Consider the following 6,000-nt stretch of genomic DNA (forward strand, 5'->3'; position numbering starts at 1 on the left):
GTGTTTACTCTCAAATTCTTATCTCCAGTTGCAACTTTGATACCTCAAGACATGCCAAGTCTGCTCTACCGGCATACCTTACGGGAACCTCAAATCTACCGTGTTCAAATTTGACTTACCATTCTCCCCCTTCTCCTTCTTCATTCCCCTTGTTCCTGTTTTCCCTGGATGATGTAGGGGCCAAGAGTGGCCACCCCACTTTAGCATGCAGATTATTTTAAGATGAAAACAATCAAGACCCAAAGATTTGGGAAGAAACTTTAACCTTCCCCCCTAATTGCCTAAAAAGAATTTAGATAGAGGACCTGCTCCTGTAAGACAGCTGTTACCATAGATAACCACATTACAATTTGAACTTGGGGTGGCAGACAGGGAGGAATTTAGCAAAGTCTGTTTGTTAAAATTTTTGCCTATGTTCCATTGTTTCTGACCAGTCTAGCAACCATTTGATTACTAAACATTTTCTCTTTTGTATCTTTCCATGAATTGCTTTTCTTCCCTGTGAAGTTCCAGACCCCTATATCCTTTTCCTTAGTTCAGGATGACATATATCCCTCGTTTTGCCTGACTGTCTTTGGAGTCTCATGTTTATGCAAATTCCCCACTCATATGAAATTACACTTGATTTTCTCCTGTTGATCTGTCTTGTGCCAATTTAATTCTGAGTCCAGCTAGAAGAATCTTGAAGAATGGAGAAAAAAAAATTTTTTTCTCTCCAACAATAAGGCAATCATCCATCAAATGGAAACAACTTGATATTTGGGAGTCACCCTTTATTCTGTGCTCTCTCACTGTCAGCATACAAATGGCCACTGAGATCTGCCTTTTTCACTTGCTTTAATAAAAACTCCAATCCATCTTCCCTTTTCCATTCTCACTTGCCTTATGTAGAGTCACATAAATTCGCAGGAATCAAAGGGAGTATTGACAAGGAACTAGATAAATTATAGAACAAAATACAGGTCAAAAACAGACCATGCAAATATGAAAAATTATCACAACAACATGGAAATTTTATGATTATTCAAGGTGGCATTTCAAGTAGATGAGGAAAATATGGCTATTTTAGTCTATGGTGATAGAATCATTGGTTATCTATTTAGAAAAAACAGTTATGGGACCCTTGAGTGGCTCAGTCAGTTAAGCGTCCGACTTCAGCTCAGGTCATGATCTCACGGCCCGGTCCGTGAGTTTAAGCCCCGCTTTGGGCTCTGTGCTGACAGCTCAGAGCCTGGAGCCTGCTTCAGATTCTGTGTCTCCCTCTCTCTCTGACCCTCCCCCGTTCATGCATTGTCTCTCTGTCTCAAAAATAAATAAACATTTAAAAAAATTTTAAAGAAAAAAATTATATTCCTTTATGACATTACCGTAATCACAATTATAGATGGATTTAAAATTTAAATGTAGGGGCGCCTGGGTGGCTCAGTCGGTTGGGCGACCGACTTCGGCTCAGGTCATAATCTCACTGTCAGTGAGTTCGAGCCCCGCATCAGGCTCTGTGCTGACAGCTCAGAGCCTGGAGCCTGTTTCAGATTCTGTGTCTCCCTCTCTCTCTGACCCTCCCCCGTTCATGCTCTCTCTCTGTCTCAAAAATAAATAAATAAATAAAATTTAAATGTAAAAATCAGAGCTACGTAGGGTACCTGGGTAGCTCAGTTGGTTAATTGCCCATCCAACTTCAGCTCAGGTCATGATCTCACCACTCTGTGAGTGCGAGCCCAGCATCGGGCTCGGGCTCTCTGCTGGAAGCTCAGAACTCAGAGCCTGCTTCGAATTCTGTCTCCCTCTCTCCTTCCCTCCCTCCCTCCATCTCTCTCTCTCTTTCCCTCTCTTTCTCTCAAAAATAGATAAACATGAACAGAAATTAAAAAACAGAACTATGAAAGTATTAAAAAATAGGAGATTATATTATAAAACTTTGGATTAAAGACTTCTTTAACAGAGGAGATTAGGAAAATATGGTATGCAAATCACTGAACACAAAGCAGTACAGTCTACTATCTTTGCACTGTGGTATAACAATAAGAATCATGAAAACTGTTTATAAGCAAACTTTTCCCAATGCGTTGTTTTTCTTTGCTTCATTTATCTTCCTATACTCATCCCATTTAACTATTTTAGAACCTTGCTCTTATTCTCTGAACTTCCTCACCCATATCATCACCATCTTGATTTTCAAGCATAAATGCTCCAAACTGGGTCAGCCATCACCTCCATGCAGCTTCTCCTACCTCTTTGTCTACCAAAAGCAAAAACTCACAACTGAGTTATAGCTCTCCCATGTAGCACTCACTGTATTTCAGGCTTTGTGCCAAGCACCTTACCTACGTCATTTTTAATCTTCACTACAACTTTTAAGGGAGTTTTTGTTACAGCCATTTTGGCATAATTGCTTCAATCCCAGTCTCTTTTTCTTAGGAAAACCACTTTTCTAAAAAAAACTAATGCATACTTACCTTAATTTACATATAAGGAAAAAAATAAAGATGAAAGTAAAACGGGCAATTGTACAATTTCACCACCAAAAAGAAAGCATAAACATTAGGTAAACATGATTCCAGACATCTTTCTAAGAATGTATTATGATATATGATAGATGGTGGTGGACAGAAAGATAAATGAGAGAAATATTTTTCTAAAAATGTGAATTATATACTACTGTTATTTTTATTTAATATTATTCAATTTAACTGCAATTGGTGTCAACAGAAGAAAATAACCTGAAGATATAATTGTTAAACTTTATATAATCACAGGACTTTTTATTGGAGGGGTGCATGAATGGCTCAGTCAGGTAAGCATCTGACTCTTAATTTTGGCTGAGGTCATGATCTCACGGTTCTTGAGTTCAAGCCCCATGTCAGGCTTGGAATTCTCTCTCTCTCTTTCCTCTCTCCCTCCCTCCCTCTCTCTCTCTCTCCCAATATCAATAAACCAACTTAAAAAAAAGACATTATGTTGGATAAATAAGACAAATGACTCTCCTTTTTTGGAAAAAAAAAAGAGCCTCTTAGTGTTTTCACATTCTCTCCTTCTATCCTCCCTTCCCTTCCTCCCATCCTCCTCTATCTTCTCGTAACCGTTATTCTTTCAGGCACAGTCTCTCTGCAATCATAATTCCTATTGTTGTTTGTAACTCATCCTATAGATGAATTTATTATAGAGCAATTACTCTGGAATATTCCTTATAAGATTTATCACTGTTTGGAAAATTGTACATATATGTGTGTGATTATTTGATCAGTGCATTTCTTTTCTCCCCAAAGACTTAAGTTCCATCAAGGCAGGGACTCTACTTCTTTTTATTCACCACTACCACACCACACCTCACACAGTGCCTGACACAGTAAAAATATTCAATAAATATTTGTTGAATGAGAATCAAGTGTGTTAAGGGCCCCATCAAATGAGCACATAGTACAATAATGGGGACTCAAAAGAGGGTGAAATACTCAAGAAGAACTTTATAGAAGATGCTATCTTTGAGGAGCACTGGATTTTGTTATATGATAGTGCCACAGGTTAATCTGTGTTATTTTAGGGGTGGAATGGACTAGGAACCAGCGGGAGATTGGTGCCATGAGATATGTGCCTGACATAATTTTATGCATTATGCGTGCTTGATATACAGAAAACTGTCTTGAAGGATAATACCTAAATGTTCACTATAGTTATCTGATGGCAAAGTGATTCCAAATAACTTTTTTTTCTTCTTTATTCCTCTAAAATCTATCTTTTCCATAATAAGCACATTTCTTTCATAAACAGATGAAAAATAATAAGGCTATTTTTATTTTGGAAAAACAAATATCCATGACAATTAACATCTATGGGGACTCACTTGGTGCCAAAAAATGCCCTAACATTAACAATATTCATTTTATATTTGAAACAAAATTGTGAGGTAAGGTTTATTGTTGTGCTCATTTGAGGAATGAGGAATATTAGAACCAAGAAAGCTTAACTACTTGGCTCAAGGTCACACAGCCTTTAAGAAGAGGAGCTAGCACTGAAACCAAGCTATCTAGCTCTAGACTTTATGCTACTACCTGTAACTACTTCTCACAGCAGAGCAAAATTTTGATAATCTGAGCTCTCTTTGTATTATTTCAATTAGAAGAAATCCAGGCAGCATTAGTGACAGGCACAGACAGCCTGCACTGTGCAGTCTCCTCATTTTCTACTCTTCCTCTTTAAAATAGGATAATCTTTGAACTTGTTCATCTAACTCTCTCCACCAAGAACGGGCCACACGAACAGCTAGAAATGTGCCATTCAAAACCTGGTAAGATGCAGTCTCCTGAACAAGTTACACATGAAATCAAATCCCTCCCATATTATTTCTCCATCCTCTTTTCTTAGATTAAATCAATGGATAATTCATTATCTCTCCTCACAGGGCCATTTCCAATGCCTTCAATTATGTTAGCATTTCTTATCCCAAAATAAATGTCATGCCTCACCAGGGTCACACAATGAAATGTGATGTGGTCTATTTGCCTGAGTTTTCAAGGGCATTTAGTGACTGCTATTCTGTATACAATGCATCATTATGCACCTACTTGACTAAAAAAAGAGCAGGAATTGCAGGTAATTCTTACCCTCCAGGCAAAGTCCATGCCTTAATGTACAGTGGAAAACTAAACACACTAGTGAATCAATCCTAATAAACTTTGAACACACACTTTGCATTGTGACTTCTGGGCCTTTTTGGTTTCATTTTTTGCTCAACTCAAAGAGATTCAGAAAAGTGGGTTTCTAGTAAAAGCTTCTTTCTCCAAAAAAGTTCTTTATTCTAGTATTAAGAAGTTGGATAAGTCAAATAGAATCTGTTTAATCATGACCCCTTAATAGTGAGGTGATTGTAAATACATGTGTGCGTATGACCTATTCTTTTTTCACGTATGAAATTTATGTCCTACATGTGCATTCTATATCTTATGGTGATTAAGGAAGGGCATGTAAGTAGTTTACATGACCCTAGAATTTTTACCAATACTTAAAAAATATTGCATGTCCCTGTACACAGTATATTCTTGCACAGTGTGTAGTCTACACAGTTCATGGAGATGTTTTTGAGCCATCTCCCAATAACGCAGTAGTTTTTACAATCAACTCAGTTCACTGAAACAATGTAGACAGCTGACCTAGAAAATAGAAGTGAAATTTCAATCCGGGGTCTAGAATCATTTAATTCAGCTAACCGTATCATTATCAGCTCTTTGTCTCAGTCCGTATCGTGTGATTCCTTTCTAAAGCATGAAATCACCTCACGAAAACGACCAATAAAATCTAAGATGAAACAATACGTTTTCTCATTTATGCTTTTATTAGGTGAGTCATCTCTTTTGCAATCACTACTCCAGCTTGGTCTATGCTATTTAAGTTCCTTCCTTTAACTAATCTCATTTGCTTCCATCTATGCTGATCTGCATTGTTTTCTCCTGAGACACAGTGAAAAGAAAATTGTTGTGCTTTTATCTACTCATGTGTTCTTTCTATAATCCAGCAGGGAGCTCAGTACTCAATACAGCATTTTACTGTCACACGATTACATCGTCATCCATCACCATCTATAATTTTTCCAGAGAAACCACTTGGCTCTTCTGTAATTTCTGATGCTTCTGCAATGATCACAGACAATAAAATAACAAAATAAAAGAGGAAAAAGCAATTTCACAAACAAGAACATTAAGTGGATAGCATTCTCTGCTCTCTTTTGACACAAATAAATTCAGTCTCCTGACATCTGATGTATTCACTCATATATGCCCACACTTCACTTATTCATGTTCCCCAAGTGCTAGCAAAAAATGCTGAGTTCTTGCATGCTCCATTGCTAAGCCCTACTGCTTGCCTCCTCCTTAAGGTATGGCATGTGTTCTTTTAAGTGAATCTGGTGCTGGCTATGGCAGCACATAGACTAAAATTAGAATGATACAGAAAAGATTAGCCTGGCCCCTGTGCAAGGAGGACATGCAAATTTGTGGAGTGTTCTGG

The 6,000-nt window shown here is 37.7% G+C and overlaps 1 protein-coding gene and 1 non-coding gene across 2 annotated transcripts in view; one reads left to right on the top strand and one right to left on the bottom strand.

Annotated features, from left to right (window-relative positions):
• Window positions 1-6,000, bottom strand: part of LOC122489252 (cAMP-specific 3',5'-cyclic phosphodiesterase 4D-like) — a 238,326-nt gene that overhangs the window by 61,605 nt on the left and 170,721 nt on the right. The gene's annotated exons all lie outside the window — the stretch shown is intronic.
• Window positions 5,900-6,000, top strand: part of LOC122496499 — a 107-nt gene continuing 6 nt past the window's right edge. Inside the window, exon 1 of the small nuclear RNA XR_006300832.1 lies at window positions 5,900-6,000. This exon is cut by the window's right edge and continues 6 nt beyond it. This is a non-coding gene — a small nuclear RNA (U6 spliceosomal RNA).

Source organism: Prionailurus bengalensis, chromosome A1 (genome assembly GCF_016509475.1).
Source record: "Prionailurus bengalensis isolate Pbe53 chromosome A1, Fcat_Pben_1.1_paternal_pri, whole genome shotgun sequence".
Classification (NCBI taxonomy): Eukaryota; Metazoa; Chordata; class Mammalia; order Carnivora; family Felidae; genus Prionailurus; species Prionailurus bengalensis.